The sequence below is a fragment of the Suricata suricatta genome, chromosome 9 (assembly GCF_006229205.1).
Source record: "Suricata suricatta isolate VVHF042 chromosome 9, meerkat_22Aug2017_6uvM2_HiC, whole genome shotgun sequence".
Taxonomy (NCBI): Eukaryota; Metazoa; Chordata; class Mammalia; order Carnivora; family Herpestidae; genus Suricata; species Suricata suricatta.
The window spans coordinates 79,866,887-79,879,135 of NC_043708.1; the positions used below are offsets into that span (position 1 = coordinate 79,866,887).

Below are 12,249 nucleotides of genomic sequence, written 5' to 3' on the forward strand. Positions count from 1 at the left end.
CAGATAGCTGTGAAATTAGGTGATTAACTAGTTGTTACTTAACCTTCTAATTTCTGGATAAGTCTAATTACATGAAATAGAAGTTGGGGTTCTGATTTTTTACTTTGCTTATCCATTTGGAGTGTCATTGTAACTACTGTATTGTAAATGATGGAAAATAATTGCATATGTTAAAAAAATAGTGTTATATTCTAAAAAAAATAAAAAATAAAGTTACAAAAATAAAAATAAAAATAAAATAAAATGGTAGTTACTAACTCTTGGCAAATCACAAACTTTGAGAATCTTAGGGAAGTTCTGGACCCTATTGCTAGCAAAATAAATAAATAGTACACACACACACACATGCACAAGAATCCTTGAAGCCTTCCATAGACCCTACTTAAGAACCATTATTCAAAAAGATCTATGAGTGTAATAAACAGGAGGTCATTTCTCCCACTATCCTGCCCTTCTGGGCTGAGGAAAGGAGTCTGGGGACTCCTCAGTAGTGAAACCATAAAAATAATACTTAAATGATTTTATCAATCATATCAGTTTCCTAGGGCTGCCATAACAAAATACCAGACTACTTAGTGTAGTATTGTGGCTTAAACAACAGAAATTTATTTTCTTACAATTCTAGAAGTCCAAGATCATGGTGTTGGCAGAGCTTCTAAAGCCTTCCTCCTTGGCTCATAGATGGCCATCTTTATCCAACGTCTTCATATTGTCTTCCTTCTGTGAATGTATGAAATTTTCAAACATTTTAAACACACACATATCACATCACAGTTGCTACAAAAATCTAAGAATATCATTTTTGTGCATCACTGTTTTGAAATTATGTTACTAGATCCATTGGGATGTCTTATTTAATGCATTAATTGAGGGCACATATATTGCTATATTTTTTAAACAACTATATATATATCAATAAAGTCTCCTATGCAATACTTCACACATTACTTAAATTTTTAAAATACTTTTCTGAGAACATTATAGGCTCCTTTAACTGCCAGCAGGTCTACACCATAAAAAAATTAACCCACTGATTTGAGCAATATATGGATTTATTTACTTCCACCCCTTACCACTAGGCCACTTAATCTCCACTGGTAGGTTCAAAACTACCCCAGACTCTCATTTGAGACATGTTCTAAAGGGAAAATGAGAAGTTCAAAAGTTCATCAGTTTAGCACAAGTTGATCTTGTTGCAAGTCTTGTTTTTTCTTTGAATTATGGGTTTCCTGTAACTAGATTACTGCCTGAGCCCACAGTTCCTCTGTGACTCAAACTTTGCCTTGTACCCCAGCCACTGAGCCCTTGCTATGAAAAATGCAGAAGACCTCCTGTAAACCCTAATAGCCAGTGTTTCTAGGGAAATGAGTTGAGAGACTTGTGTTTTGACTATATTTTCTTCTATCAAATGCTCTAATGCTGAATGGCTGCCAGGAGACAGGTCATGGGGTATCACGAATTGAATCATGAAATGGCAGCCAACTTTTCCCAATCTCCTTTTCATCAGAAAAATTTTCTAGTAGACCACATTCACAAAGAGCACTGGCAGTTAATCACGTTCAGCACAGGCTTCCAAAGAAACTAAATTTGCATAATGGACAGGTTCTAATCAACAACCATGTCTTCCTTCTCAGGGCATTTGAGGGACAGATTAATGTAACTACTAGCAGACAAAGCTGAGAAGAGCTATAAAATGACCTCCTAACTTCTAAAAAAATACTACTGTGACTGAATAACCAACATTAAAAAAATCAGAGAATCAATCATAAACATGCCAAAGGGAAAATGAAAATAAACTTAGTTACCAGATAAACAATCTGGAACTTAAAGGAACAAATGGAATATCTGCCAAGGAAACACTCTTGGTTTCCATATGTAAAGACTTTCTTCTGAAGAACCACCAGTTCTGGGGTTCTTCTTATCTATGAAAAGACTAAGATTCTTAATAGCATATGAGTAAATCTTTGAAGAATGCTGAGGAAATAGGAGGTCAGAATGAAGCCAAAGGGAGATAATTTAGGTATCATGCTCATAACAAAACTTGTTGGAGCCACAAAGAAGGCTTTTCAGACACTAGTCCCCTCTGATACCCTCTCAATGAACCACAGTGTTGCTGAATTTAGTAAGATGTGTTTTGGTTTTATTTATTTCCCCTAAAAAATTCACATTTGGCTCCAAAAGGAATAACTACTAGGTTCTTTACTATAGAGTTCATACAGATTTTAAGAATATGAGTCATGCTAATAAATAACACCTGGCCTACCATGGAGTTACTTGGCTCATTTCCATACACATGCTAGAATTAAGCAGTATAGGATGTGAACTACAGCCTTGCATGTTTTGGGTCTATATGGAGTTCTGCTGTTGCTTCCAGTTCCTCGGGAACTCTGATCCTTCAAAGAAACCATGTTTAAATTCACCTTTAAACAATGTTATCAAATACTACTGTTATGAGGGTCAATACATTTCCCGTTTCCAACTTCTTCACAGAGGCTACTCACATGAAAAGCAAATTATTTCCCCTAGATAGTCCCTTTTCTTTTGTCCAACTGCCACACCGATACATATGCCTGGAGTAAGCCATGATAACGAATAATCTCTTTGTCCCAAAGGGTTTCCAGGAAATAAACATGAATGCTGCCCTGAAAAAGATATTTATAGGAGTCCATATATTCCAAAGACTTGTAAATAGTAAAGTGTATTTTTAAATACTTATCAGGTATCTGTGGTTCTCTGGCATCTTGTGATCTCTAGCCCAGCCAATCTCTCAAAAGTCCCAGTGATTTTATCAATTGTTCTTAAACTTAGCTACACATCAGAATCATCTAGAGAGAGGTTTTTTTTTTCAGTACCCTGAACATAGCTTAGAGCAATTCAGTAGGAATAAGTGGGACCTGCATGCACATCAGTTTTTTCTTAGCTTTCTAGATAATCCTAACGTGCGACCAACCTTGAGAACCAGACCTAGAAGCCAGCAAGATTTGAGAAGTTTGCTCAATGACATGGAGAGCAGCCCCAAGGCATGGCTGCCTCTCAGAGACAACAGCCTGAAAAAATCTTCTACCCTGGTTAGATTCCCAGGGGCCAAGTGCCCCATGAGCTGGACTATCCAGCTACTCATCTGGACTCCTCTGGGTCACACATTTTAGGTGAAGCCCAAACTATGCAACAGGGGGATGGGAGAAAAGGAGGGAAATCCACTAAGTGATGATGGAAAGTACCTATGGGACTTAGTTTTTATCCTCCAAAACAGCTCCAAGACACCATGGCCACATGGTGGCATATTTTTTTCTGACTCAAAATTGCCTTTGATACTCATTGTAGCCCAACTTCACATATATAAATAATGTTTCTATAGGGAACATGAGTTAATTATTTGCCGCAGGGCCACTGATGCTGATAGAGTCTTATCCTAAGATATAAATCCACTTAGAGCCAAGCCAATCAAATTAATTTAAAGGAAATTATTCTTAAGAAGACAAGTTTCATATTTGCCAAGGTTTCAAATTGCTTGAGCAATTAAAAACCAAGTGAATTTAACCTAGACTCCCTTCCCTTAGTGAGCTGAAAATAGCTCTTGAAGTATTTTTCCAGAATGAAAGAAGCACCAACCTGCATAAAGTACTGAGGAGGATCAGTGGCTGATCTGCACAACCAGCTAGAGCCCTAGAGGAATGAAGGCCAGGCTCTAACTATATTTTGTTCTGTTTAGAGGCCACAGGCTGTGCCCTAATCCCTGGCCATGAATTCAACAAAGATAAGACATTTCCTTGTAGGACAAAGTGAACCAAGAGATACTCAACCCTCCAGAACTTACAGGTGAGTCATTAAAGATTCAAACTGATGATATGGGCACCTGGGTGGCTCAGTCCTTAAGCATCCACTCTTGATTTCAGTTCAGATTATGGTCTCACAGTTCATGAGATGGAGCCCCAGCACAGATCCTGCTTGGGGTTCTCTCTCTCCCTCTCTGTCTCCCTCTCCCCCACTCACACTCACTCTCTCTCTCTCAAAATAAATAAACAAACTTAAAAATATATATTTAAAAAAGATTACAAGTGATGGCCTAAAACACACAAGGGAAATACCCAGGTAGATAAATCCTTGCATTTGAAAGTAATATATAGGGGCATATGGGTGGCTCAGCTGGTTAAGTTTATGACTCTTGACTTCACCTCAGGTGATGATCTCAGTTTGTGGGTTCGAGATCAGTGCAGAGCCTGCTTAGGATTCTCTCTCTCTCTCAAAATAAATAAATAAACTTAAAAAAACTAGTAATTCTATAGAATTATTAAAAAGTAACAGTAATATATAAATATGAGGATAAAGCTAAGAATACTATCTCTCTATACACACACACACATACACACACACACACACACACACACACACACACACACACATATATGCCAAAACCAGTGTGTATGCATCATTCCTTCTCTTTTTTATGATAGAAAAGGAGTAAAGGTGCCCCCATTCCAGGGCTAATTCCTCCACAGATGATCTCGAACTTTCTCCTCTCAGGGTACTCCCTGTCTCCAGATACCTATCTCATAAGCTTGACTTTTCCCTGCCAGCTCCTTTTCAGTTGCATCTCAACACTCTCAAGCCTCTCCTAACTTTAGAAAGTTACCTAGGAAGAATAAAGAAGAAAAGAACTCTAAATCTGCTGTCTCCCCTAAGTCTTTCTGGCTACTGCCCCATCTCACTGCCCTCACACATCCATCCACCTGTTCACCTCCTACTCACTCATCAGCCCACTGAAATCAGCCCACTGAAATCTGGCTTCGTTCACCAGCTAGTCTCCTTAAACTGCTATTGCCAAAATAAACAACGCCCCTCCCTTTGTAAATTCCAAAAGAAACTTTCCATCTCTATTCCCTTGACCTCTAACTCGCACGAGGCATATTTGACCACTACCTCTTTGAAACCATCTCTTCTGCTCTCTCCTGCACCGCACTTTCCCATTTTTCTCTTGCTTCTCTGGTTGTTTCCTCTCTCCACTGGCCATTTATCTTCCTCTGCCCATATGTGATAAATTTCATTTCTCAGAGATCTATCCTTGGTCCAGTTCCCACTCCATGGCTTCTTAGTGGATGAATCCTCATGGCTGAAATTGCCACCTCTGTGTTTACTTTCAAATCTCTATTTACAGGCTTGATATTTCTACAGAGTCTCAGATCTGAATAACCGGCTATGTACTCAACTTCTCTACTTGATGATCTCAGAGACACATCAAGCTCAGTATGTCTGAAATGAAATTCACTCTCTCACCCAAAGCTGCTCCTATTCTTATGAGGAGGAACCATGTGTAAGAAAATGGCACCACCATATAACAGGTTGCTTAAGTTAGAAAAAATGGCATCACCCTTGTCTTCTTTCTTTTCTTCAGTCTATCTATGTAATAAGTTACCAAGCCCTACTGATTCTATCTGCTAAATAATGTTTTCAGTCCATTCCTCCTTTCTTTTTCCACTCCCCAAGTTGAGGTCAGCAGTGAATCCCAAATAACCTCCCAGCTTCCAGATTGAAGCCCTTTCAATCCTTACTCTACATCATCACCAGACTCATCTTTCTAAAACAAAATTCTGACTTTCCTCCCACATTTCACACACTTAAAATTCTTTGTGGATTTCCCCAATGCCTCACAGTAGAATCTAATGCTCTACAGAAGCCTTTACGGGTTTCAAGATCTGATGATCTGGCCCTGCCTCTCCTCTCTAGCCTTACCCCTGACCACTTGCTCCCTTGCACTCAGGACCCATCCACACTAAATAATGCTCTGATTCCAAATTATGCTTTGCTTTCCTTTCTCTACAACTCTAGAAGCAATGACTTTCCCCTGTGTTCTTACAGTGCCCTATACTTCTTTCTCCCAAGTACCTTGCATCTTGTTTCTTTATTCATGGACTACAATCTCCATAAAAGACAATAATTTTCTTTGTCATGTTCATCTTTATATTCCAAGTACTTCCACGGTGCCTAAAAATCAGTAGGTAATCATTAATATTTTCTTTAACCAATTGGCTGAGCAATTAAATGAAAACAAAGCTCAATATGTCAATAGCTAAAAGAAACGACAAGTCGAACTTGCAAAGTTTGTTCCAGGCAGGAGTTAGCTTTTTTTTCCCTTTATTTTCCAGTACATTGCTTGGGGTTCCATTTCATAATTATAAGACATCAAGTCTTTTACTAAATGCACTAATAACCTGGTGACCAGTATTTTGGCATAGAGACCTCATAAGGGAAAGGACTGTATCTTTTCTCACTGTGCCAAAGAAGGCTTATCATCAACTCTATTTGGAAACAACATGAATGCTGCAATGACAGGGAAGTGTTCCAAGAGTTGGAGGGAAATATTTCTCTCTTTTCCAAATATCTTAAACTAGGATTCAGAATAATTTATATCTTAAGATCTTAGATATTACTGAAGAAGTTAGAAACAATTTGTCATCTTTTGATTGTACCTGCTACCAGTTGATGGCTAAAAAGGGAAAGTTGAGGACTACCTCTGTGGATATCAGCATAGAAACCAATTCAGATATTCACAGACAGTTTGGGGGTCTGAGGAAGAACTCACAGATACGGAGTGTGAGCCAGCCACAGAAACAAACTGTTTATCAAAAGTAGAGACCTTTAAGGAATGTGTGTGTGTGTGTGCGTGTGTGTGTGTGTGCGTGCATGTCTGTGGGGTATATGTGTGTGTGTGCAGGCATGTGTGTGTACATGTGTGAGCATGTGTGTGACTTATCAAAGGCTTAAAAGGGAGCTGAGATTCCTTAAAAATATAATCAGGTTGTAATCACTCCCATCTCTGCACTAGAACTACTACTGCTACTACCACCACCACCACCACCACCACCACCATCACTATACACACACACACACACACACCCCACATATATATTTATACAAAATTTACTGAGTCAATTTACTTAATTTTTAAGTTAAATCTAAAAACATCCCCACAAGGTTAACACTATTTTCTCATTTTACAAAAGATACATCTGAGCCCCTGAGAAGGCAGGACTTGAATCTTGGTCTATCCAATTACAAGGCCAGCCCCCCTTCCAATCTACCTTCCTCCTTTTTAAGTTGTCAGTCTCCTCCTACTGGTTACCAGAAATGTCAGTGAGAGTGATTCTGCTTTATGATAAACCATCCTCATCAAAATGCTTCAATGATTATTTTTGAGATGTCTGAGCTGAAATGTACAGATTTCACAGGACAAAGAATGCGCCAAACTGTGATTGCACAATCAAAGCACTGCAAGGAACCAAGGAGGCCAAATGTGTGTTGGAAAAACTACAGATGTCATCTGGGAATGCTCAGAGCTCTGGACTTTCAAGCTGAGACAGTCTCGCTTCCACCGGAATCACAGCCTTATAAGGCTAAACCAAGGCCATGACTTCCTCAGCTGAATCAACCTGATATGTACTGCCTGTTCCCTGAGCTCACTGGGATTCCACGGGCTGAGCGTCAGCCCGGTCATGGAAAGAACACCAGCACCGGGGAGGACTGGGTTAGTCCCTGTCCTGAACTGGATCACAAACACCCACCTTGTCATAAAGTTACTATGAGCCTTACAGTGGAAAGACGGGGGAGGCAACACACTGGGGTCAGGAGGAGGGACATTTAGGCTCCCCAGAGAAATTAGTCACAAAGTCTTATCCCTCATTTCCATTTACAGCCATTTATTTGGAAGCAACAATCTCTAAAAGGTGAAAAACAAAGACGCCCCCCCTCCTCCAGAATGTGTTCTCAAGTTCACAGGAAGGATTCTCCTCCTTTGCTTTGGGGCGCAAAGGCTGCCTGCTAACAGCTGCATCTTCCCGTGGACAAACCACATGGTGAATGTTCGCAGAAAGACAGGGCTCCAGGGAAAACAAGCACTCATTTACTCGACTCACTTCACCAGACCTGGTTCCATTATACCCAAGCTACAGAATAAGAAAAGAAACTCAGAGGAAACCAGCTACATAAACCTGCACAACCTCTTGGTTCTGAGAAGTCACAGTAATCAGTGGTTGAGAAATACTGAAAAGGTATGAGACTGTGAAGTGGAGCACATAAGAATGCTTCAGAAAATGGAATGTTGACACTGTTGCCAAGTAACTTTCCTTCCAAGTATTGATTACTCTACAGATTATGGAAAATATTTGTCTGAGATGTTATTTCAACTTCTCTCATTCTCAGCTAGCAAGTATAGTGGAGCTATAGTAAAGCATGTGTTCCTAATTTTCCCCCAGAAGTTACTGATAGCAGAATGTTAAGGTGCTAAAGAATGAAGAAATTTTCATAAGGAACCCAAATGACCTTCTGAGGGTTAGGAGACTACAGCCCCAATTCCTTGAGATTCACCTTAAAGGAGGATCATCAGGATGGACTTGGGTGATTCCAACCATAGCCCAGAACAAGGAGTTACCCGTTCCTTTAATAGAAAACATCATGGTAGAAAGAGATTGGACAAGTAGGCAGGTCTATACACCAAGGCTGACCTGTGGAAGTGAGTAGTGGTTCTGGATCTTTAAGGCTATAACTGTCAGAACCAGTACTTACCAAGCCATATTGAGCGCAAGCTACAACCGACGAAAGAGGGATATAGGGGAATCTAAGAGGCTACAGATGAACTCAGGGAATACCTGAGAACCACTGAGGCTGGGACAGCGGCTGGAAGAAAGAACGTTACCCCTTCATTATCATGTCTGTGTTAACCCATTTAGTGTGCATTTTCCTTAGTGAGAGGCCTAACACCATTTTTCCCACTTGGTAGCCTGGTACAATATCACAGAGCTACCAGCTTTAGGGGATGGTCATAGCATCACCAGCTTTACGGAGTACAGTGGACATGAGAATGTGCCTTGCACATCTCCTTCTAAGAGAATGGAACTAAACCAGAGCCCCAACTACTGCACTTTTAAGTCCATTCCTATTTGCACAATGACCCCACTTTCCAAGGGCTGCTTACTGCCAATGATAGGGTATGGTGGGAAGACTCCATCCTGGGAGACACAGGACTTCTTTAGTGGCTAACTCGGGCACAGGATTCCCCAGGGGCTTTGCTGATGCTTCCTTAGACTGCCTGGTGGTCTAGCCTGCTCCCTTCTTCTAGCCTTCTTTCCTTATACCCTTCACTGAATCAGGCCCACATTGTGATCTGACTGCTAACCCAGCCTTCTTAGGTTCTTTCACACAAGCATTTCCTTCAAGAAAATCCCTCCAATATTTAACTCTATCTTCATGTCTGCTTCTCAAAGACTAGGACTAACACAGGAAGAACATGTGAATTGCAACTGGAGGAACAAAGTACAAGAGGCGAGGATTAGCCCCTGGATATAAATTAACACCCCGAATATTCTTGAGATTATCATAAGAATGGAGTCCAGGCAACGCTATATAAAGGTTCAAGGTGATAAATTATATCTGTGACTTGATCTTGTATGCAGCATTTAAAAATAAATAAATATCCAATATGCACATTTAGGCCAGAAGGGAAGCATCAAAGCAAAAGGTCATTCCCTATTCCCATACATAACTTAAGGAAAAGTGGGAGCAGATAAGGTGTACCATGGAGAAGGCTAGTGTTGCCTTGGCCTTGATGACCTCCCAGATGAACAGAGTATCCTGTTGTGACCTCCCAGCAATGCTGGGTTTCCATGTGTGGAGAGTTCAGGAGTCTCCTCCAGATCCTGTTGGCTGGACCCTATACCACCAAAAGCCTGATTCTAGGTGATGCTGTACCATCACCAGCACTTGAGCCCTCTACATTCTGTCTGGCCTCACCAGGAATAGAATGAGACCACTCTTCTCAGACAAGAGCTCTCTACCCAGTGCCAATTCACATATAATTGGTAGTAGAAATTTCAATCCTGCAAGTACTTGTTATGTGCCAGCTACTGTGCAAAGTATTTTACATTTTGTTTATCTCATTCAGTCATTCAACACATTTGAATACCTCCTATGTGCTATCACTCCCCAAAGAAAGAATAAGCCTAAAAAGTCCCAGCCTGCCTAAAACATACATTCTAATGAGGGAGAGAGACACAGTAAAAAATGAAAGCCAACAAAGACTTATGTTTTGAGTAATGATAACTACTAGGAAGAAAGCCAAAGCATAGTGAGGTGCTGGGGAGGTGTTGGAAAAAGGGTAGAGTGTATTTGGCATAGAGTTGAGAGGAAAGCTCTTCTGAGGAAGCAGTATAACAGCAGAGACCTAAAAGAATTGGGAGCATTAGCTGGGTAACTGTCTGAGCAAGGAACAGTCCATCCAACCTTCCATCCACACCACAAACTCATGAAGCAGAAGGCCTTACCCCCCCATTACAGAAGAACCACCTTAGAGAGGTTAAACACTCAGCTGGCTCTGCCTCCAAGCCATCGTTATTGGCTCGTTGTTGTACGTATTGTTTTTAAGTGGGTTTTATGTCAGGTCTATCGCCCAACATGGGGCTTGAATTCATGACCCTGACAGATCAAGACCTGAGGTGAGATCAAGAGTCAGACACTTAACCAACTGAGCCATTCAAGAGCCCCATCCAAACCAGTGTTGTTAACAATTATGCCTTGCCACCAAGGTGGATTCCAGAATCTTCCTACTTATTCTAAAATCAGAGAGAAAGCCCAAGCTTTATGTCTAGCCTATTCTCGCTGACACCTTTTGTGACCTTTCCAATCTAAATGTTTGGGTGCTAAAGAGCCACCTAAGAGACTACAAAGTGTTGGCCATGATTATTATGATCATCAATCATCACTGTTGTCATAATAACTTTTTCCATCCCTAAGTCCCAGTGACTGGAAAAGAGATAGAGACCCCAAGAGCTTGCATTTCCTCATAACAGTTATTAAGCAGTGTGGGCAGAGGTCCCTATAAGGAGGTTCTAAAATCAGCATTCAGCAGGAAAAATTGTGACTCACTAAACCCATAGATATTTATGTTGGTCATGCGGCAAAAAACATCCTTCTCTTCCGGTTATAACTGAGCCCCATAAATAGATTTAAAACTTCTATCCATTCTCCAAAAATAAACTGGTAGTACTTTTATAATATCACAGTGAGACACGCCATTAGCTCTATTAGTCATTTGATATTTGGCTTCTTCCCACTGCCTCCTTTATTTGCATCCCCATCTAATCTAGAGGCCTCGTCATAATAAAGCACCAAGCTTATATATCCATGGTTTCCCAAGCCCTGAGTAATCAAGATCCTTACTCTGTTAGCAATAAACTTGGGAGGTTGTGTTTTTGGTTTTTTGCATGAGCAGACACTGTTTCACCAGCTTTATTTCTTGCATATGATCTAAATAGGTTTCACTAAGTTTTGTAATAACAATATGGCTGTTCACAGAGTACTGTCTATAAAATAATGAGCAATTTTGTTAAGTCTTTTTTCTTATTTTTTTCTGTTTTTTACTTATTTTTGAGAGACAGGGAGAGACAGCATGAACAGGGGAGGGTCAGAGAGTGAGGGAGACACAGAATCTGAAGCAGGCTCCAGGCTCTGAGCTAGCTGTCAGCCAGAGCCCGACACAGGGCTCGAACCCACGAACCGTGAGATCATGACCTGAGCTGAAGCTGGACGCTTAACTGACTGAGCCACCCAGGCACCCCACCTAACAGTCTTTTAAGCTAAGAGCTGACATAACCCTGAAGGTAGGGATCCTCTTGATTAACTAGTTCATATTGAATGCCACATAGCACCATCGTTAACAAAAGTGCACTATGATTATTATGACAGTTTGTAATTACTACCTCAATATGGTTTGGAAGTAGTATTTATACGTATTTTTCCCTTCAACCAATGAGACATTTCTTTATATACAAGTTCATGTCAGATAGACTTTATACATCTTGGAAGCTTCATATTTTTCCCAGTTCTCTGCTGCTGATAGTCAACTAAGTGGTCAAGTGGAAAACCTAAAAAACATTGAGCATCATCATACATGAATGTGGGCAATTCATTTAATTCAAGAATGGAAAACTGTCCCTGATGCCCCTGTTTCTTTGGAGCCAGATGAGCCTGGCAAGCCCTGAGAGAAATGTGAAGAAGCTGCAATATTTTTCCCTGCAAATACATCTAAACATCCTGGTTTCACATTAGGGATTTTGATTAATAGTGGATTTTGACTTAATCAGAGTTTAGTCAAAATCTTTTCCTCTCAGCAATCTCCTGCTATTCTCCTTAATCCAAATGGTAACATTTTGCATTTTCTCCTGACTCTAAGGTCTGGTGTTTCTGACCTTGTCTTAGAAA

The 12,249-nt window shown here is 40.4% G+C and overlaps 1 long non-coding RNA gene across 1 annotated transcript in view; it reads right to left on the reverse strand.

Annotated features, from left to right (window-relative positions):
• The window catches only part of LOC115302440, a 178,505-nt gene that overhangs the window by 147,906 nt on the left and 18,350 nt on the right, over positions 1–12,249 (reverse strand). The window contains exon 2 of the long non-coding RNA XR_003913455.1: positions 618–720. This is a non-coding gene — a long non-coding RNA (uncharacterized LOC115302440). The remainder of the gene's footprint in view (positions 1–617; positions 721–12,249) is intronic.